Raw genomic sequence first — 23147 nt, 5'->3', positions numbered from 1 at the left:
GCAAAATCATTCAATCTAAGCCTTTCTTTAGCAAAACTGCTGCTCGCTTAAATTAATCACACATGGAAGTTAAACACATATGTGCACTAAGAGTAAGAAAGTACTAAATCCTGAAACATGATTCAATAGGAAATAGAATTATAAAGTCTTAAAGTAAGAATGTTCAAACACTACGGTGTTACGTACCTCTCAGTTTGGGCTCTTCGCTTCCCCATGTCACCCCGCTCACTGTGAGATGACCGTTTAGTCTTCATGTTCCACACCTGTACCAGTGTGGCCATGGCTATGGGGACCAGGGTGAGGATCACTCTCAGTGCCATTCGCCCCTCCTGGGAAAGGAAAGGAAAGGAAAGGAAAGGGGAAAAATGAGACAGGAAGACTTTAAGATCTACAGGTATAGTCTGATCAAGATATCTGAACAGCAGGGTAAGTGCTGAACTGTGACCTCCTAGCTCACCCCGTCAGACACAGAGAAGGTGCTGATGGTGCAGTCAGCGCTGGAGTCCCTCACTGTGTACTGGCCCTGGTCTCTGGGCTCAAATTAGGGCCATAAGACATACATTCAAAATAAAAAAATATTGTAAACAAATTGATGTTTGGATCAAAAATAAAAAAAAATCGAAAGCAAAATGTATACAATTGTAAACAAAAATAATTTTATCAAAAGCAAAAATTAAATAAATGTAATAATGTTATAGCGAGAGCACTGTCTTTGCTTTCGCTTTTGCTTTTTTTACGAGATTTGGCAATGCTTCATCGTGGGGGCGGGGCTTATAGGGGGGGCTCCATTGGTCCACTAGGTTTGAGTGACGGGTCTTCCTAATCCATTCAGTGAGCAGTTGATCTGATCTGACAGTCACCACTATGCAACACATTTTTGACTTCACCACTGATTGGACCCATACACCCATATGGGGGGGTGAACTACGTGCACTTCGGAATTTAGCTATAACCAAACCATGATTTAAATGAAAGTTATAAACAATAACTTTCTACATATTATTTTATTGTATACAGCCTTTTTTCACATCTTTGTCAATGGTGCTAGTAATTTTGTAGGTGAGTGTGCATATGTGTATACATATGTATGTGTGTGTGTGTATATATGTATGTGTGTGTTTCTGACCTAAACATAAACTAGGATATCACATGCTCTTAATGAATACAATGCCCCTCAATTTGCTGGTGGCACTGTGCCAGCCTCTTCTCCAATAAAGACTGTATAATAATAATAATAATAATAATAATATACTGTGACGTTCTTCGTCCGTGAGCAGTACGTAGTTTTAACACAGATGTATTGCTCTGACCCGGCTGTTAGGCACTTACAACTGTGGTTATAAACACTACAAGACTTATAAATACTACTCAGGAGCATTAAAGGAGGAGGGGTCACTCTTGGAGCGAGCACACAATTTAGGGTACACAGACAACACAGACAGTGAGCATACACATAGTAAAATAACTCAAATATAATATTCCCTATTCCTACCCACATAACTGGCATCCCCACACAACAACAACAACAACAACACCATAACTTGTAAAATAAGGAAAGGTGCACCCCGGGGGGTGATGGGAAGACAATATGCACATTAGGAACAAGTCAATGCGCAACCGCGCTGAACAGTGTCCAGTGAAGGACAGCACTCGGGGGTTAGGACGTTACAATACATTACATTAGCAGGAATACACCCTCATGGGAAATATGTACTTATGAACTCAATTCATATACTGCAGTCTGCTTTAAGTGTGTGTAAAGCAGATACACAGGGGGAGACAGACGGCGAGAAAGAGAACAAAACTTCATAACAAGCACGCCTGTGTGCAGCAGAGGGCGCTCCAGCCTCAATCGCAATGCGTTCGTGTGATTGTCAAGGGAATCCGGATTCTGGAACACTGAGAACACACACCTGTGTGACGTGTAGGGCGGGCCGGGTGAACACGGGATGAAATGTAAAGCTAAAGTGTAGTGTGGTAAAAGTATGGTAAAGTGCATTGTGGTGTAGTGCGGTAAAACGCAGTATCCTGCCTCGCTGCTAAATCACCTGTCCCGGAGTTTTATTAGGCTGTACGTGTTCTCTTGCAGGATGGTGAGGAGGATTGTTTTGTATTATTATTATTATTGAGGTTATGTTTTCTTTACTTCATGATCAGTTGTCTACTATGCAGTCCGCCATCCTACCCGAATGGTTTACTCTTACAGTTTGTATTAATCACAATATTGTGTTGTTGTAAACTGTGGTAACGTTGAACTTGGTGCTATACCAAATAATGATTGATTGATTGATGAATCGATTAATTGGTTGATAGTGATTCGTTATTAAGAACTTATTCATAACTGCACAGTTTTCTTGCAGAATCACTACAGTTTATAATAAAATAATGACGATGATAATAATAATAATAATAATAATAATAATAATAATAATAATAATAATAATAATTCTATGCAGTCATTAGATGTAATGTTTGATTGGCATTATGTTCTGAAGGTGAATCTTGCTTGCATGGGGACTGCCCCATTTGAGTGTCTCCTGGGTCTCTGTGACGCAGCTGGTACAGATGTCCAATACAGGGACACATCTGTGGACAGAAACGCTGCGTGTGCAGGCTTTTCATTTCCTGACCTTGACGACTACATGACAGCTGTCAGCGCTGCCTTTCTCCCACAGCAAGACATTGCTGCCCTGTTGCGCGTCGCTGCGCTTTCTGGAGCGCTAAGAGTCCGGGTCCGAGAGAGGTTCTGTTTCAACGACCCGGTCACCCTCCCATGGAAATAATAAGACATGATGGACAAGTCACTCACAGTCGACCAAGTCTCCACGACCGCCAAACCACGTCTTTTTATGTCGTCGTCTTTCGCCCTATGTCGTCTTTTCGTGTCTTCGGCTTGATCTTCGTTCTTTTCTCTCTTTCCCGCTCCGCCATGTTTTCTATTTGGCAGTTTTTACTTTGTGTCTTTGCGCCTCTCTCACTTCCTTTCGTCCTGTCACTCATTATTGCTGCTTTGCATGCACGCAGGCCGCTCTGCTATCTCTGATCTCTTCTCTGCGCTGCTGAGCACTGAAGATACACCAACATCAAACCACTGCCGCTGATGACGCCACAGAGAGCGAGGGGCGGGGTGAGGATGTCCCTTTGAAAGCAAAATAACTGACATAATTATTGTATTTCATTGCATTTGTCTCTTGAGTCCCGGTAGTGATGTTTAATATGATGTGGATTTGGGAAAGGTTTGGCAACGCTGCTCTGGTGCGCGACACGTCTATCAGCCAGTCCCCTATAAACACGCCGTGTACAGAGAGCGACACAAATGGACACTGTCTCTGCCTTTACTGTGTGTTTTCTTTTCTTACTACTTAGGCTGATTCCCTGATTTTTCCTTGCGAACTCTCACCCTTTCTCCCTCTTTCATAGCTGGCAATAATTGTGCATCATTGTTTTGTTTGTTTTCAGCTGAGCAGTTGACTGTAGCCCTGCTCCTCTAGGTGTATTTCTGTATGCCAATAGTGCTAGAAAAAAATCTTGATTATCTACATTCGCTTTCCTTAGCAGGTTCTTGATTGTTTCTACAGTTTTCTCTGCTTGTCCATTAGACTGAGGGTAAAAGGGGCTTGAGGTGATCAGCTTAAACCACCACTGATCAGCAAAATCTTTAATATTTTTACTTACATAGGGTGGCCTATTGTCAGAGAGTACAGTATCCGGTATTCCATGTCTTGTGAATGCAGACTTCATTAAGATAACCGTGTTGTTTCCCTCAGTAGGCCCATTTCAGAGAATCCAGAATAAGAATCCACCACCCTCTTTGCAGAGCATCGCAACCCACATTTGTTTTCTTGGGATATGCTTCAACTCATACTGGTATTTCTGTAGTCTCAGTAGGAATCTCTGAATCTCTGTTCCTGCCATAAACATACTGATGGAATCTTTCACAGCCAAAAACTACAGGCAACATCCCTTTTTTCAATTTAAGCATTCCTTTGCTCTGTGTTAGTGAGTACTCTGGGTGCATTGTCTTGTAGCAAGGCTAATCCTAAATCCTTTTGAGATGCATCCAGTGTTAATTGGCTTGCAGTTGTCAAAATACTTAAACTGGAGGTTTAGTCAAACATGCTTTCATTACACCCTTTTCATGTTCATTTGTCCAGTGCCATTCAGCATTTGCAAATCATAAATGTATGTTGTTACAGCACCAATCCCTTCCATTATTTCAGCCATTTTCTTGTGAAACACTTTGGGTGCAATAAATATTCTCAACGGCAGTCTTTGAAAGTGTAATCTTCTGAAGAGTGTGTTAAAACGTGTGTATTTAGAACTCTGATAGTCTGACCATATTTGCCAGAATCCACTGGAAACATCTAGAATACTAAAGAATTTAACTCCAGCCAAGGTCAGGGTCTCTCAACAATTGCTCTTTAACACTGGATCGCATATACCATGTACAATTTGATCTTTAATTATAGATTCATCTAGGTTTCCAAACTGGTGTTCCTTATGTAGTTAACCTGTTTTTATTATTTTATCTTTTGAAGTCATTATATATATATATATATATATATATATATATATATATATATATATATATATATATATGTTATATGTTGTGGCTTTCAAAGAGATGTGTTCAAACCTTATTAACTTTTATTGTATCACAGTAGGCCTACTACCCAAGCATTGTGTACCAAACCATCAGACATTATACAGCCTAGTTTGAAATCATTCTAGATCCTGTTTGCCCTTATATGTTGATATGTAGCTGTCTATGTCATATCCTGACAGTGCAACCACGTATTCTACAGTTTTATGTATTATTATCTTCAAAAGGACAATAGACACTTCACAGCAGCACGGGCTGCCAGGCGCTTCCAATAAATCATGCTTGCTGGAATAATTTTGATCTTTTTAATATGTGAGTATCAAAAGAATCAATGAAATTATAGTATTTTTATATTATGTTATAGATTGTTATTGTTATTATTATTATGAAAAACAAACTTTAGTGTAATCTGTGAGCTATATGCAGTGCCCAATTTCTCTCTCTCTATCTCTTTAAATCACGTTTTTACACTAGCCTATGCAATACAGCGATTTGTAAAATGTCAAAAAACGTAAGATTAATTGAAAGCATCTATAGATACGTTTTCTGCATGTGACCATATGTTTTCAGTGGCGGTTCTAGGACTTTTCTGTAACGGGCCATTAAGGGGCCACATGTTACATTCAGGGGCCAAGTACAGGGTTTATTCAAGCACACAAAATAATTTATTCAGTACAGTGCAAATACACTTCGGCAGTCATTCCTTTTTCAAATGCTCTAATAAAAAAAGATGTGCCAGTAAAGTTCTTAATGATTTTTTTTCATTTATTTATACTGTGCATAAAGGACACAAAGCATAAATCACACAATAAGGTAAAGTGCAGCAGAGCACATCAAATTCAGAACAGAAAAAGAGGTATTTTAACAGGTACGTATGTTACCATAACACAGTTTCCAAATACAATTCACAGTGTGGATATATTTACCTAAACATTTGTTTCTTATTTCTCATCTTTTTCACATTGTCAGAAAAACAAATTGCAATTTAAGCCCTTTTTTGATGAGATAAACAATTTTGAACATGCAAAGCAGCATTAACATACTGTAGTAGGAGCAACAACTTGCACCTCCCAGCTTAAACATCTCTCTCTCTTTATCTTTCTCTCACTCGATTTCTTTCACTTGCTCATTCACACATACACACACCTCAAAAAAGAAGAATTCTCCGATTGCTATGCTTGGAGCTGAAACGCCTGACAAATTCATCCAAATCTAATGACCTGGCCCGTCGGGATTCAACGCTTAGGACACTCAAGTGACTCAAATGGGCATCACCCATGGTTGTCCTCAAGTGGTTTTTAATAAGTGCTGAAAAGCTTCTCTCACAAGAAGCACTGCTTACCGGTATTACTACAGCAATCTTGCAAAGCCTGAAAAGCTCAAGGAACACCTCTCTGAAAGGCTCCAGAAAAGCAACAAACTCAAGGAGCATGGTCAATCTCTGCATTCCACTTTTCTCTTTCCTATCCAGCACTCTCTTGATCTGATACATCTCATTTGACAAGTCCTCAACATGTGAGTCAAAAATCTTTGCAAAGGAAAAAAGAGCCTCTTCCTGTAAAAAGGTAACACTTTGTGGGTGAAGTGCTTGAATTCCCTTCATAATTTTGCAGTTGGGTTTAGAGAACCTCACCAGCAACTCACCAGCCATTGAATCAAGCACCGTGTAGTACACGTCTCTTAAAGCTTTCCCCATCATCTTTATTGACTCTACGCTCACCAGATGGTGCAGTTATTATGTAATCACACAATCGTGTGTTCATCTTTGGCTGCCTCTTCTCAGTCTTTTCCAAGCTGAGGTCACATTTTACAGCCATTTCCTCAACCTCTTTCCACATAGCCTCAAAATAGGCCTCACTCCTGTATTGCTCTAATGTGTCCAGCAATGATTTTATAAGAGTGACTGCTGCTGCTAGATCCAGTGAGGGGGACTGTAACATGTCGAACAACAATTTGGACTGTCCCAGGACTTTGTTGAATGTCACTAGAACACCAATGAAACTAACATCAAGTTGAGCTAATAAACCATGAGCATCTGTTTGTCTAGTCGACGATTGATGTAACGGGGGCCAATCAAGGGCCAATCAGATTTCAGCAGGGGCCAGGGCCCCTGTGGCCCCGCCTCTAGAACCGCCCCTGTATGTTTTGCATGACATGTTACTGGATACGTATTGTATGGGAGTGTGCAGGTGAATAGCTGGTATTTGATAAACAAAGTTGTAGCAGTAGACTTTTGGTTAGGGGCAGTGGCCTATGCATCAGGAATTGTGTGTAAAATTATGCTGTGGGAATCAGTAAAAATATAGTAACAACATAGCAAAAGCATGATTTACTCATAAAAATGAAAAATAATTGAATTGTTTGTAAAAATATCATAACATGGTAATAACATGGTAAAATGTGTTAATATATCATATAAGTGTAGTGTGGTATAGTATGGTAAATATGGTAAAGTGTAATAATTGAAAATACACATGAAGATATACACACAGACCATATGTGTCAAAGAATGCAATTTTGTCCCCTATGACATGCTCCAAATCATGTACATCATATAATTGCCATGTCATTATTTTAACATGAACACATTTGCAATCATTAATTAGTTTAGTTAGGTTAGTAGATGATTTCCATTGTTTTGAATAAAACAAATAGCAAAACATTGCACTGTTTCCTGTGTTAGAATCATTCAGCACAATAGTACGTCTGCCTGTGTGTTCTGAAGAGGGTGGGGGTGGTAGTGCATGGTGAAGTGTTTTCCGAATTTCTTTCCACAAAGGCAGGGTTTTATGTTTACTTGTTTTTTTGGTTTTGATTAAGAGCCCAGACAAAGCTTTTGATTCAAACCTACAATCTCCTGCTTACAAACCAAGCATTGTTTTGATTCAAGATTCAATCATCTGAAGCATAATTTTTGCAGTCTGTAAAATAGTGTTACATCCATCCTGTTAATCAGATAATTGGAGCAATTCAACGTGGTTGGGACAGAAGCAAGGTGACACTGCAGCGCCAGGTCCAGGAGCCCAGTGTGAGGGCCCTGCATGAAGAGCTCAGGGTGGAGTGACACCAGTCTTCATCAGGAGCAGGACTCGGGACACCTAGTGTAAAGTATTAGTGTCCCTTTGTGAGCTTCACTGAGAAAACAGTCACAATAATTTAGTGGGAATGTAAACCAGCTACTGCTCAAGACACTCCCCAGGGCCAACACTGTCTTCTGATTTCCCTTCCAACCTGAGCTGTGTAATTGGTTAATTTGTAAAATTGGTGAAGTAATTGTTTACCTGTCTGAGCCAATGTATCCCACTCTTTACTGTTGAAGAACATTTTTTGCATTCTGGCGTTTATTCCAGCCAAGCCCTCAGTAACTGAACTTGCCTGATTAGTTGATCAATCCAGTTTTCATGTATAACTAATTACCACCCCTGCAATATACCAGTGGGACCCCAACAGAAGCCACAGCCCAGCACAGTAGTGACAGGCTTTGGCTAAAGTCTGTGTCCCAGTCCCAGCAACCACTCACCTCCACAGCTGCCTTTGTGTTACAGATGGGGTTGTGGCGAGCTCAGCCCGGGGGACAGGGCCGGAGGAGGGGTGGTGCACCCGGGAGACATGGTCACTCTGCCTTCCGAGGTGCGCTACAAGCAGGGCACCACATGGTTCGACCAGTGCCCCCACGTGCCCCCCACTGCCTCACCGCCCACAAGAGCTTAGCCACAGGACGCCTGGTCATTGAGTACAGCTGGGGCAACGAAGAAAGCCTGGTCCCTGTTCTGGAGACGGAGACCCCCTCAGTCAGTCTGCGCTTCCACATTATGAGTGAGCGCAACCTGGCGCTGTACTACTGCGCCGACCGGCAGGAGGGGAGGATGCATTTCGGGAACACCACCCAGCTGGTCTTCGTGGATCGTAACCACAGTGGTATGATCAGGCAGTAAAGTACAGTATAGTGCAGTATAGTACAGTTCAGTTCAGCACAATAGAGCAAAGTACTGTGCTGTGCAGTGCAGTATAGTGCTGTGAAGTACAACTGTACTGGACTGTGTCTCTCCAGGGGGAAACCTCTGACCCCTGAAAAATACTATATTTAATGTAGAAAACATTACTGCTGTGGTTTCAATCATGAAGACATTGTGTCTTTAACCAGTGTTAAATTGAGGGGGGGCTGAGGGGGTCCTGGAACCCCCATAAGTGTTAAGGGGGGACTCACCAAGACCTCTGACACAATTTGAACACTGTCTTTAACTTGAGATGTTAACATCTCTATGTTTTTGCAGTAGATGGAGTAGGGTTGCCCCCCTGCCCACCACAGAGACCCAGGGGCAGAGAGACATGCTTATTCCACTTGGCCTTCATCTCAGTATTGTGCCTGGTGTTTGCCACTGGCTGTCTCTTTTTCATCATCAGGAAGGTGTGGGGCCCATAGTTTGTCTCCTTTACATTTTATTGCACATCCTATTCTACACTTTGGAAGTACCCAGCTGACACATTTCGTTCTGGAATCTGTTTGAGGTTATGGTTTGGTTGTATTTTGATTCTCAGAAACATGATGTGAAGAAAAAGTATGACCCTGAACCGAACTTTACTTTATTGCAATATTGCCAAAATGTTATATGGTTGGCTGGATAGCTTCTTGCTCCCAACTATTGTAGTGTGGCCGCATTCTTTCTGAGGCAGCACAGAGACCGCACAGAGACAGGAGAGACACACAGGTATTTCATTTAAGACTTCTTGATCCTTAAGATGCTCTTCCCTCACCAGTCTGAGCTTTTGCTTTTGAGTACCAGCAATACTGTCTGCATTGTGATTGGTTTAAATTTGCTGATTTCCCCAATTCATTTGACTACAGGGACTGCCCTGCACTCCCCAGGGTCCAGCTGTGAAGCCCTCATTGTCTCCATCGTGTTTCTATTCTGTTGTTGTTATTGAGTTTCTTCATTAATTCCTGTTTTACATTTTTGACCAAACCAAGACCAAGTTGCAGTTGAAGACTCCCTCATGAGGGGGTTATAGTTCTTGTTGTTGTCGTCTTGTAAGGATTGTGCTTCCTTTGCATTGTTGTGGGAATAAAGTGACTGACCAGCATTAGTTTTCTATTAATTGCTGACTGTGACCTGGACAGACAGTGCTGGGCCACTCTCTCTCCCTCTTTGCCATTGTCTGTCTTGTCAATTTCCACACAGGCGGGGGGAGTCTGCACAGGAGTGAAACAGGCCCTTCTGTAACAATCCTCAACCATCCTGTGGAGTCAATGTGCAACACAGACAGACAGACAACTAGCATAAAAGCAGGGGAACTGTAACCGTTCAGCTGTAATCTGTGGGGGGCAGGTGTGTGTGTTCTCACTGTTTTGTATTGGTGCTCAAAAGAAAGAAAGCGCAAGAGATATAGAGCTAACCACAGTAATGTACTGTGCCTCAGTTCTCTGCTCTCTGATTCTGAGAATTGAGGAAGTGGTATCATTGAAAATGTGTGTGTATATATATATATATTGTTTCTTTCTTTCTTTCTTTCTTTATTGCAATAACATATTTGCCCTTGCAGTTTGAGCAGAGCAGCATCTCTCTCTCAAACCACAAAAGAAGAATTGTATTTGCTGCAAAGGCAGGACTAAGTACCCTGTAACATAGCACAGTATAATGTATGACAGCTGTTCGCTTTAAGATGTCAAGTAATTCAACATTATAATACATAATTATATGCTGAATTCCTCAAACACATTATTTGTACTTTACCCTTTAAAAATAAAAAGAATTTCAGAAGAAAACTGAAAAACATGAAAAGGGACTTTTTTGTGAAACGTTTCTGTGCACTTCTGAGTTATGTGTGTGCGTGTCTGAATCACATTCTCTTGCCGTTGCAGTTAAATTAGTAGTTTTGTGACTGTTTTGGGCACATATACCTCATAGAAAAACTTTATAAACAGATTTACAATAATTCAAATGTAATGTGTTCCAGGACTCCTTGGGTGTGGAGTACTCTACAGCTGTTAAAAGAAAGAAAACTGCAGAGTGTGAGAGAACATTTTCCCACACTATCAAATTCACACATCATTATATTACATTATTTGTCATTTAGCTGACGCTCTTATCCAGGGCGACTTACATTTGTACAAGTGAAGTACCTGCTCACGGGTACAACAGCACTGCCTAACCTGGGATTTGAACCCACAACCTTCCAGTTATGAGTCCAGAAATATACTTAAATATACTTAAAAGAGAAATAAATGAGAAAAACTACAAACCAGTATTGATGTTACGTTCAAAGAAGGCTTCATGGTGCAGTACCAACACTTGCAAAGCACAATGTACTGATACAATGTATCGAAGTCTGGCAACAATTTTCCAGAAACCACGTGATTACTGCAAACGAAGGTTGCTGACCAATATAAGGTAATATTATTATTAATAATGTTTATTGAAAAATACATTAAATTCAGTACAGTATGGAGGGTGTATGCTTAGTATTTGCATTTACTGTAGTTCGGAAAATAAGAACATTTCTATTGGATTTATTACAGTTCTTTACTGCTAATAGTAATAGTAGTAGTGTGTAGTAATCATGGTAATCACAAAATAAATGCATGACTGAATACAATATTATTAAAATATTACATAGTAGGCAATATTATTAAGCTTGATATTTTCAATATAATTAGATTAGTCAGGAACAAAATCAAAACTGTTTAGAACAAATTAAAACCCAACCTCCATAAAATACAATCCAGGTCTACAAGAAAATGCAGCTTCATTACTTCTCTGTGGAGACCAACAGAGCCATTGTTACAGCACATTATCATCCTTAGTGATGTAACCTTTTGCCACCTACATGCGACACTCTGAGGTGTGTCTGTCAGTGAGGGACAGAGTGACTGGGCTGTGTGAGCACCAGCAGGAGAGAGTGATGAAGGAGAGAGACTGTGAGGCGATGTCAGCTGTGCTGCAGTGCAGTGAGCTGATATGTGTGGAGGCAGGTGAGGGGAGCAGCAGGTGGAGGTGAGGAGGTGCTGGTATGACATAAGTCCAGGAGGAGTGGGGTGGAGGGAGGAAGGTGGAGGTGTGATGAGATGAAGTGTGTTGGCGTGAGAGGGAGGTGTGGAAGGCTGAGATGCAGTGAGGTGGGGTGAAGGGTGCTGGGTGGAGGTGAGGTGACCCTCAGCCAGCCTCTCTAACCCAGGAGCTCAGGTCAACTCACCATGGTAGCAGAAGAAAGGGTCATTCTCAGTGCAAGGAACATTATACCATTGCCCTCCGAGTTACTCCCCTCTGGATACACAACAGCACAGGTCTCTTTTCCTGCATAATTGTTGTGTTCGTCTGTGTTCCACTTGCAGAATGAGGAGTTCCTGTTGCCTGACCACTTCCAGGGAACCCTGAAGAGAACAATCCACACAACCTGCTTTTTTTGCCTCCTCATCATCACTCTGGTTTCTCACAGTCGCTGCGTCCAGCATTTAGTGTTTCGATACACGGCTCCCAGTCTGCAGGGACCCACTCCAACCCTGCGAGGAGTTCATGTCTACCGGCTGGCACCCTCACAGCCGATATACTCTCCTCCACAATCCGTCCTGTGGTCACTCTCCCTCCTGGCGTGCAAAACCGTGTGCACTCACCACTCCACCATCCCCTGGCCAGGGCAGCCTTTATCCTCTGCTTAGTTATAACAGGTGTGATAGCCGTGAGTGAAGGGCGGGGCATTGCTCAGTGAAACAGGTACGCCGCATTGGTTGTCAGTGTCCCTTGCGTTAGTGTAAAATGAAAACAAGTGAAAGAAAAGAAACAATTAGTGAAAAAAAAAACAATTAGTGAATATAAGGTTTAAATTAACAACCAAAAATCGAAAATACTACAAGTGCAAATATAATTAGAAAACACACTGAGCCTTGGGACCCTCTCTGACGCTAAACGGGAGATTTTTGATAGGGTAAGTAAGGACCAGGTCTTTTCAGCATTAGATTTATTATATCAAGAACGAGTGTCAAAAGCGAGGTTACGAACACAATTCTTTAATATCAGACAGGGGAAGGGGGAGACTTTGGGGGCATTCACTCTCCAGTTTTGTGAGCTTTTTTCCAGGTGGATCCGGGAAGAGCCCAACGGGTCTGCAAGAGACGATGACACCCTGAGGGACCAATTTATCTCTGGTTTGGCATCCGGGACTATTAAGTCAGAATTACAGCGGCAGGTACAATGGGATGTTTCTCAGACTTTCCAACAGGTGCTGCAGGAGGCCCGGGTGTTGGAAGCCACAGTGGAGTGGAGAGGAGGAAGAGGCCACAGCACAACCAGTGTCCTCGACTGCCCCTGAGAAGAAGCATTCTCCTAGACCCAACACTTGGAATTACAAAGGCAAATACTGGAACTGGGGCAGGTACTGAGGGAAGAGCTGAGGTGGCCGATTGAACCCACGCCAGGGATGCAGGCCTTGGGCCGGGAGGCCCCGAGGGGCCAATTGGAGGTCGGAAGATATCGGCCCTAACCTGGGATAAAGGGGGCCGCCCGATTTGTGCACAGTGTGGCCGAGGGGGGCATATTAGGAGACATTGCCCCCAGCGACGAGCTAGTGAGCCAACTTTAAACTCCTGTCCCCAGCCATGATAGGGCTCGTGGGTGGGGGGCAGGCAGAAGTTACCGCTATTATAATTAAGCCCGATTTAGTCGGAAAGTTGGATACAGGCTCACAGGTTACCCTCTTTAGCGAAGTGCTCTTTAAGAAATATTTGGGACAACACCAGGTCACCGGACGGGAAGAAACCCCCGGTTAAAGTTGAGGGCTGCGAATGGCCTTCAACTTCCCTATCTCAGCTATGCCCTGTTGGAGGGATTAAGATACTTGAGAAGTGGGTAGTCATAGTGTCTGATGATAAATTGAGCGCTGATACTGGAATCATGGGCATGAATGTAATATGGCCTATTTGGAAGGAACTGTTTGAGGACCAAGACACGAGTTGGGCAAAATTCAGGAGGACAGCCGGGGGCACTGAGTCTTGGGAGCAGGCTTTCTCTCTCTGCAGGAGACTAGAGATGGAGGCGATACAGGCTGTAGACCATGGGACAGCTAGACTGATTTGACAGCCCACTGTGTATATTCCCCCATGCAGCAAGATGGTTGTATGGGCACAGGTCCCTGAAATTCCCCAGCGCCAATAGCAGTGTGTACTGGTGGATGCATGGGAGGGAACAACTGAGTGGCAAGTAGCATGTTCAATCGCTTGGGTACGTCAGGGTAAGATTCCATTGAGATTGATTAACCTTCACCCTTACCCTGTCGAGGTTCCACAGCATTGGTCACTATCAGATGTCACCCGGATTGATGAATGGGAGGTCTGAACTAACCAAGACCTGACAATCCAGTATTGTGGTGGAAGTGAGCATGGATCCTATACAGACTATTAGACCAGACTCTACAGCCGATTGGATGCCCTCGACTCCAGGGTTGATGGGTGATCAATGACAGCAACTACAAGAGCTTCTGCAGAAGTGGTAGTGCACGTTTGCCACTCACGAGGAAGACTTTGGGCAGACCAGTGTAGTTTATCATCATATTCCCACCAGGGCTGCCCCACCTTCCCGTGAGCACTACCGCCCGGTGCCTCCAACTTTGTATCGAGAGCTACACGAACTGCTCCAACAAATGAAGCACCAAGGAGTAATAAAGGAAAGTAGCAGCCCGTGGGCAGCACCAGTCGTCCTCGTGAAGAAGAAGGACGGCTTGTGGAGATTCTGTGTTGACTATCGGAAGCTCAACTCCGTCACCCAAAAAGACGAATACCCCCTGTACGTATCGAAGAGGCCCTGACCAACTTGACCGGTGCCGAGTGGTATTCAATGCTAGACCTGGTAAATGGTTACTGGCAGGTCGAAGTGGATCGGCGGGATTGTGAAAAGAAGGCTTTCACCACACCATTGGGACTTTACAAGTTCGAAAGGACACCCTTTGGACTCTGCAATGCACCTGCGACCTTCCAGCGGATGATGCAGAGATACCTAGTAGAGCAGGAGAATCAGTCATTATTGATTTACCTTGACGATATTATTGTCTATTCCCCTACCTTTGAACAGCACCTCAAGCATTTGGAGCAGGTTTTTGTCACCCTTCAGGCCTATGGCCTGAAATTACAACCACGGAAATGCCTCTTTGTACAGAAAGAGGTGGGTTACTTAGGCCACCGGGTCAGTCAGAGTGGGGTGGCCCCTGACCCGGAGAAGGTGGCTGCAGTGGAAGGATGGGCGGTGCCAGCTACGGTGAAGCAGGTACAGTCTTTCCTTGGCTTCGTGGGCTATTACCGCTGTTTCATCCCTGCATTCTTTAAGGTGGCCTCCCCCTTGCATCAATTACTTGAGGGATCCACTCAGGTCAAGAAGACCGCACCTGTCCACTGGACAGCCACCTGCCAGGAAGAGTTTAAAAGCCTCAAGGATCAGTTGGTGAGTGCACCCATTCTAGCTTATGCCGATTTTGCACAACCATTCGTACTATATACTGATGCCATTTTGGAGGGGTTGGGGGCTGTTCTGTCCTAGGTTCTGGAGGGGAAGGAGCGAGGTATCGCTTACGCAAGCCGCAGCCTGCACCCCCTGGAGAAGAATGACCAGAACTATAGATCCTTTAAATTGGAGCTGTTGGCATTTAAAAGGGCAGTCACAGAAATGTTTGGGGGGAAACATTTGTAGTCTACACAGATAACAACCCCCTGGTCCATCTTAGTACAGCACAGTTGGGAGCGGTAGAGCAACACTGGATGGCCCAATTGTCTAATTTCACTTTCGAGATTAAGTACCGACTTGGCAGAACTAATCAGAATGCAGACATTTTGCCCTAGAAGCAAAGCTAGGGATTATTTTCCCTATATCCTGGTCATTATTGATTTATTTACGCACTATGCTTGGGCAGTCCCCGTGCGTGATCAGACCGCGGCTACTACGGTTAAGGTTCTATGGAAAAACTTAATACAGCCATTCGGGTGCCCCGAGCGGTTTCATAGCGACAGGGGAGCTAGCTTCAAATCCCAGTTAATGACAGATCTTGTTAACATGTACGGGATACGAAAGAGCAGGACTACCCCCATCACCCTCAACAGAATGGGGCCTGTGAGCGTATGAACCAGATCCTGCTCTCCCTGTTGGGGACTTTGGGGGAAACCGAGCAACGCCATTGGCCTGATAAACTTCCTGAATTGCTTAATGCTTATAATAATGTGCTGCGTGAAAGTACCGGCTACTCACCTTTCTGCTGTTGTCCGCGCAACCTGAACTAGTCTGCGTGCCGCCGAACAGAAGTGGAAAAGGACCAAACTCCCAGCTGCCCTCAAACTCTACCACTCCCTACTGTCCACATTCTTGTCCTCTCTCACCTCAGCCAAGAAGTCTTACTTCCAATCTCTCTTCGAATCCACTGTCAGCAACCCCCGCAAACTCTTCTCCACCTTCTCCTCCCTCCTTGCCCCCACTCCCCCTCCTCCTCCCCCATCTCTCACTGCTGAAGATTTCGCCTCCTTCTTCTCCTCCAAGATTGCAGACATCTGCAGGCTCTTCAATACTCCACCCTCATCTCCCATCACACCGAAACCTCCCACTGATCAAGCTTCCTTTTCTTCATTCTCACCTCTCTCAGATGCTGAAGTTTCTGCTCTCCTCCTATGTCACAAACCCACAACGTGTGACCTGGACCCTCTCCGTTCTCGTCTCTTCCAGGCAACCGCTCCTGTTCTTCTCCCCTTCATCTCCTCCCTCCTCAACTCCTCACTCCTCTCTGGCTGTTTCCCCTCTGCATTTAAACAATCTGCTGTCATCCCACTGCTCAAGAAACCAACCCTTGATGCCACCTCTCCTCAGAACTACCGCCCTGTCTCCCTACTTCCCTTCCTCTCCAAGACTCTCGAGCGGGCGGTCCACCGTCAGCTCTCGGACTTTCTGTCCCAACACTCACTCCTTGATCCTCTGCAATCCGGCTTCCGCACAGCTCACTCCACTGAGATGGCTCTCCTGGCAGTCACTGACTCCCTCAGCTGTGCTCGGGCGGCCTCCCTCTCCTCAGTCCTCATCCTCCTTGACACTGTTGATAACTCCATCCTCCTCTCCTGCCTCGCTGACCTTGGGATCTCTGGGACTGCTCTCAACTGGTTCTCCTCCTACCTCAGTGACCAAGTGACCGGTCCTACCAAGTGACAAGGCTCCTCATCCGCCCCCCAACCTCTCCTCACAGGTGTTCCTCAAGGCTCCGTCCTGGGCCCGCTCCTGTTCTCTCTCTACACTCGCTCCCTGGGCCCCCTCATCGCTCCCCATAGCTTCTCCTACAACTTCTACGCTGATGATGCCCAGATCTTCCTGTCTTTTCCCTCTTCTGACCCTCTCATCCCCTCACGCATCTCTTCCTGCTTGTCTGCTATTTCCGCCTGGATGCACTCGCACCACCTCAAGCTCAACCTCTCCAAATCGGATCTCCTCTTTTTCCCCCACTCTTCCTCACCTTCTGCTGACCTCCCCATCTCGATCCCCTTGGAATCCACCACACTCTCTCCTTCTTCTTCCGCTCCTTCTCATCCCTGAACCCTAAATGGTGGAACGACCTGCCCACTGAAGTCAAAACAGCAGAGTCCTTGATCTCATTCCGGCGCTTTTCTGACAGTACTTGTAATATTAGTCCTCTATCCCTGCTAGATAGCAGTTCACAGTTTTTATTATGCTTCTCGCATTCTTGATTGTTTTCCTCCTTGCTCCCTTTCCTGTAGCCCTTGTCTGTGACCCTACATCTTGACAGCTTTCACTGTCCAGGATGTAGGAAGTCACTTACTGTACTTGTGTAAATTGTAAATTGGAATTTGTAAAATGTATTATATTATATTTTGAATTTGCTGTTCTATCTCTCTGTATTTTTGCACTTTGTTTGCACTTATGTTGTAAGTCACCCTGGATAAGGGCGTCTGCCAAGAAATAAAAATAATAATAATGATGCGGGATGCATACAGTGCAGCCGCAGGTAAGGCTCATCAACAGATAGTCGACACCGGGACTGGCAGGCCATGGACGTCCCCCTGATACCGGGAGAGAGAGTGCTGGTTCACAATTTTTGCAGGAGGGCTCAGAGTAAGATGGCTCCTCATTGGGCACCGGAGCCCTTCGTGGTTGTAGCACCATTGGGTGGTGGGGGAGAGACGGGGTGGTATCCCTTCCACATGAGGATTGTACCTCGGGTGATCCCGCAGGTGGCTCCAGCAGAGCTGGAGGCCCTAGGGGTGGGAAGACCAGGGGAGGAGGAACTAGATGCCCCAGAGGTCATGATAGGGCAACCTCTCCGATTGTTCAGGGCAGAGAGGTCCGGAGGTCTCGAAGGGAGAACAAAGGTGTGGGGCCTTTACGGTATCGAGACGAGTGTTAGGAAGCAAATTGTTGTTTAGTAGGGGGGAGTGTCACAGAGGGTGCCAAGGCTTAGTGTTTTTTCTAACTTTATTTGCACTTGCAGTATTTTCTATTTTTGGTTGTTAATTTGGCCCTTATATTCACTAATTGTTTTTTTCACTAATTGTTTCTTTTGTTTCACTAATTGAAGGGTACTGACAACAAATGCGGCGCACCTGTTTCACGCACCGCCCTCACTCATAGCCACTACACCTGTTGACACTCAGCACTAGATAAAGGCTGGACTGCCCAGAACATGAGGAGAGCAGCGGGGAGGCAGACAGAAACAGAGCCAGCCAGACACCAAGGCAGCAGCGAGGACCAGCAGCTATAGTGACCATGGGGGATGGACGACAGGCTGTAGAGTACAGCACATGGGCTGTGAGGGTGCCAGCCGGTGAGGGTCAAGTCTCTGCGGGTTGCGGCGGATCCTTGTAGAGAACTGCTGTTAAGGAGGCGCTGGCTGTAGCATTCTGCGTGCCTAGGTGACCAGAGAGATTCACACATGATTACTACAGACAGAGGACGATCGGACTGACAGCGTACCTGGAAATGTATGCCCTGGTGGACTTGCCTTGTCGGATTAATGATTCAAAGTTCCTCTGCAGAAGGCAGGACCTCGGGGCTCTGGACTGAGCAGCACAGAGGGAGAGAGGTGCAGTAAAGGATGAGAAAGGAACGTATACAATACTTTCCCACGAGTGTGTGTGTAATTGCACACTCAGCTGAGAGCGAGTGTGTTCTGCCCCTGAGTCTGTCCTTCTTTCTCTCTCCCTCTTCTTTCAGTTGGTGCTGGCTGCGTGGATGAGTGGGTCCGCTTGGAGAGGAGTGCCATCCCCAGGCCAGGATTGGAACCATGTTCCAGGACTGATCATACTGGACTGTGTATTGGGACTATTTCTTTCTTGTTCTCTTTGTGTGATATTGCTGCTAATTGGACTTGGTTATTTGGGGTTGGGGTTCTGGGCTTAGTTTTAGACAGGGTTTTTAGTATAGTTTATTTTTCTAGTTTTTAGCTTTTGTATTGTTTTTAGTAGGTTTATTGCCCAGACTGTTAAAGGCAGTTTTAATCCTTAATTTGTATTTACCCTGGGATTAGCAGACTTCGTGCCCTGCTAGTTGCCCCTGCTGTGATTGTGTACAATAATATTTTACTGTTTAGTATAAACCATTTATTTTACTGATCGACTTGTATCTGTGGTGTATGTCCTGAGATCTGCCGAACCTGCAAGGGGGCCTATTGGAGTGGTAGCGAGTCCTCATCTCGCCATATTAAACTGGGGTGGGGTAGCATAACTCGTGACACTTAATCTGAAAATAATCACAGTACCACACCGTAAGAGCGCTCTGTTGTACCGTGTGTACTGATGACTACACAAAACACAGTACAGAATGTGGATGGTGTGTTGATCATGTGTAAATTAAGTGACCCTGCATGAGTAGTGATTTATGAATTAAGTCGGCACAATTAAGCAGCTGATGCTCTTCAGTTTGATCTCTGGACTGACTGCCAAAACGCCCACCTTTTTCTCTGATTTGAAATCCGTTTGGATTTCCCAATGCTTTCAGGTGTAATCAACCCTTTATTGAAAGTGGTGAGCTACAAAAGCCTCTCTCTATATGGCCAGGGCTGGAGATCCACAAGATACTGTCAGACAGCCACTGAATTAGCTCTGCAATGAAGGATGCCTACGTTTGGGTTGTGCAGTTTGTCATGCAGTCTGTGGTTTTCTCCTGTCAAAAAGGAGTGCAGTGCATGTGACATGACTACGGGCTGTGTTTTTTCTTGTGTGAAAGTGTGAAGACGCTCTGTTTGTGTCTGTCTCCCCTGTGACATTCGTTTGACACCTTGCTGCTGCAGCCCACACCTGTGAGAGGCAATCTGTCTGCTCTGTCTCAATCAGCTCTCTCTCTGCCCCACTCTCCCTGCTCTGTCTCTTTCTCCATTATCTCTTCCTCATGCTGTATGTAGTCAGACCACACTTTGCTCCTGTGCAGCTGATCTCTGTGATTCTGCTATCAGTGCGGCTGTGGTCGTAGGTGGGACTCTCAAATTAAACTCTCCACCACAGTCACACAACGTCTCTCCCTGCAATCTGAGCTGTGGGCAGGTGTCCAATTCAAAAGCAGTGAAGAAGGGGGGTGTGGAAAGGGGGAGGGAAGTGGACTTGTTGTCTTCTTTTAACCAGGTAATTCACCCGAAGTGACGTCTGATGAGTTCAACCCAGACTCTCTAATGTTCAGTTTAGGGTTTGTTTGCTTTTTTTCTCCTTAAATCTGTTTAATACCCACAGAAGGTTGTGCTCTTCATCACCAGACACCAACCCCTGTGCTTAAAGGTCTCAACAGACAATAATCTGATGGCTGGTTTAGCGGAAGTGTTTCCTCAGCCCTGGTCCTGCAGGCATCTCTGTGTTTTCTGGGCTACTCTATCATTCACACACATACGCACTTGGTAAAGATTTGGGAGTCAGAGCTTAAAATGTAATAGCCTTCAAGACATCTAGTTTCTGATCAGCATTCATGAACAAATGAACAAACATCTAAAAAGCATTTCACAGTTAAACTACATATATGAAGAAAATAAATCTCACAGTTGTGCAAAAAGTTAATATTAAAATTCAATTACAATTAAAACAGTACAACTGGCAAATAAATAAAGCAGCAAAAAAACAACAACAATACGTTAAGTTACTATGAGCCAGAACACTTAGTAAGAGGCTTTTGCTTCAGTGGTTTTGTGAAATCCCCCCCCCCCCACCACAGGCCCTGAAAAGAGAGGAGGGTGACTAAGGTTGAGAGTGCCGTTAACATTGAGACACTGCCACCTGCTGTTGAAACTAATTTTGATTTTCTGATTTATTAAAGTAGACTTGTATTTGTATCTTAGTGAGTTGCACGTTTTAGTGTGTTGTTCAGTATCTTGTTGTAGCGTAAGGTACACTTATAAATTTCAATTAAAGAAGTGAATTTATAGTATCACCTTATCACAAATCCTGGAATCTTGTAGAACTCAATCTGTAATAATTGGACGCAGACACCAATTCCAAAGATATAAATTGTCAAATTTATTCAAAACAAAGACTAAATGTAGCACTACACCAATTATGCAAAAGGGAAAAACTAATTAAAATTCAACTCTAGATCAACAAATCAAAGACAAATCACTTCCGTGACCAAATCAAAGACCATGGGATCGCATATGATAACACAAATCGTTAAACAAAAAAGGTTATAAACACATTGACTACAATACCGGTTAGTAAGACGAAGGTAAGTCTCTCGTTAGTATTATTAGTCAGACATTAACTAACTACGCAGGTTAGTATTTATGTCAGGTGACTTCTCGTTATATATATATCAGTCTCATTTACGTTTAGGTGCCGAGAAAGATCCTATCATTACTTGTTACCACAATTTCCCTTAACTGATTATTATTCAATGATTAAGGATAGGCAGGGCCACCAATAATCTAATGTCTATAAACTTGTGTCAATTTCAGACTAAACAGTTAAACAGGAATGAGAAGATATTTCTCGGCGTTGACAGATTTTATTTCTAAAATTATCAACAAAACAGTTTAATGCAACACACATTTATATTTAAGAAAACTAAATGATATTACACATTCTAGAGTTATGAATCACAGATTAACATTTCTAATTGATTTCTCAAATGTCATGAATCATGAACTCCAAACTGTTAAACTTATCTGAACTTCGTCGCAGAGAGGCCTCTCTGTCTTCGGGCTCAGATAACAGCACACGGCACGAGGTCCGTGTGGTTTGGAACAAAGGCAGTCCGGTTCGGCTTTGTCCAAGAACTTCCACTCAGTCGATGCACCTGGAAGTTGGGGTTTCGCGAAAGTAGAGTCGATTCCAACCAGATTTTCCACTGGTTTGAAGGCTCCAAGGTTGTGCACAAAATCTTCTTTGTAAGCAGGGGTTCCACCGTAGTTACTTGAAGACGAAGTCTTTGAGGAAAGCAGGGCCCTGTTTGTTCCAAGGGTCAAGTTTCTTAAGACTCAAATAGCTATTTAAATGACTGACACTTTCGTATACAGTCGACTTAGTCAATTGTCCAGCTGTAAAACTCCACTGATCAGGTGGGCACAGGCGGGCAGCGCAGTCTGTAAAGTTCTTTATTTAATAAAAACCTTTAAAAGAATTCTTCGTACGGCTCAATCTCCTTCTCCCAGTTTAACTCTTCTGTTGCCGGCAAAGACTTGGTTGGTTTCTGGTTCCGGTTCTGGCAACAGAGCTACAGGTTGAGCTGTGGCAGCGAGTTACTGGTTCAGGTGAGAGAGAGAGAGAGAGAGAGAGAGAGAGAGAGAGAGAGAGAGAGAGAGAGAGACCATGTTCTGTTCTTTATACGCCTGTCAGATCAATAGGTGATTGGTCCCTGAGTTCTTGAGATTGGATTTCGGTTTCAGCCCCCAGTGTCCTATTGGAGGGGGGCTTGATTTATGACTGATGTCAATCCATGCCATCTTTTGGAAATGCCGGTTGGCCTGGGTTCGTAGCTCTATGTCGGGATTTCGGCTCTCATCCACTTCAAAGAGTTTTTATCACCTACAGGCCCCTTTCTCCAGACATTTCACAGCAGGACTCTAAACCATTCGGCCCATTCTCGGTGCCATCCTCCCCAAAACTGTCACTTTGATGCAAACCAGTTCCAAGCTGATGAGCTAAGGAAATCTGATAACTTTGGGGGGGGAGAGGTCTTCTTTAGATCAGTGCTTCAGCTCAGAGCCCAAATGCTCTTATCCAAATACACCCAACATAACGCTACATTGTTCTTTCATATCGCACTGTTTGTGGAATTCATTATTACATTAATGTCAAGTTAATGTCCTGTAACAACTCGATAAACAGTGAGAATAATACTGTACTTCAAACAGAGCATATATATACACCGATCAGCCATAACATCATGACACCTGCCTAATATTGTGTAGGTAACCCTTAATTTATTTCCATGGACTGTATGTAGGCCTATCCCTCACAAAGAAACTGTGTATAATCTGTTTACTTATATTCTTATTCCACTAAGTAAACGTATCTTTTATTGTGAATTTTTATCTTGTGAAATCAGATAAATCTATGAAAAACTTAATCTGTGTCGGCCTGCTCAGTTGGGTTGTGTGTAAA

General features: G+C 44.1%; 1 long non-coding RNA gene across 1 annotated transcript; it reads left to right on the top strand.

Annotated features, from left to right (window-relative positions):
* Positions 1 to 4608: 4608 nt before the first annotated feature.
* On the top strand, positions 4609 to 10367 carry LOC136771866 (uncharacterized). The gene is made up of 3 exons (XR_010822384.1): positions 4609 to 4915; positions 7560 to 7711; positions 8149 to 10367. It is a non-coding gene; the product is annotated as an uncharacterized LOC136771866 (long non-coding RNA).
* The last annotated feature ends 12780 nt before the right edge of the window (positions 10368 to 23147 follow it).

Source organism: Amia ocellicauda, chromosome 15 (assembly GCF_036373705.1).
Source record: "Amia ocellicauda isolate fAmiCal2 chromosome 15, fAmiCal2.hap1, whole genome shotgun sequence".
In the NCBI taxonomy this organism is placed as follows: domain Eukaryota; kingdom Metazoa; phylum Chordata; class Actinopteri; order Amiiformes; family Amiidae; genus Amia; species Amia ocellicauda.
The sequence above is the reverse complement of the archived record's forward strand: the minus strand, read 5'-3'. Positions and strand labels throughout refer to the sequence as shown.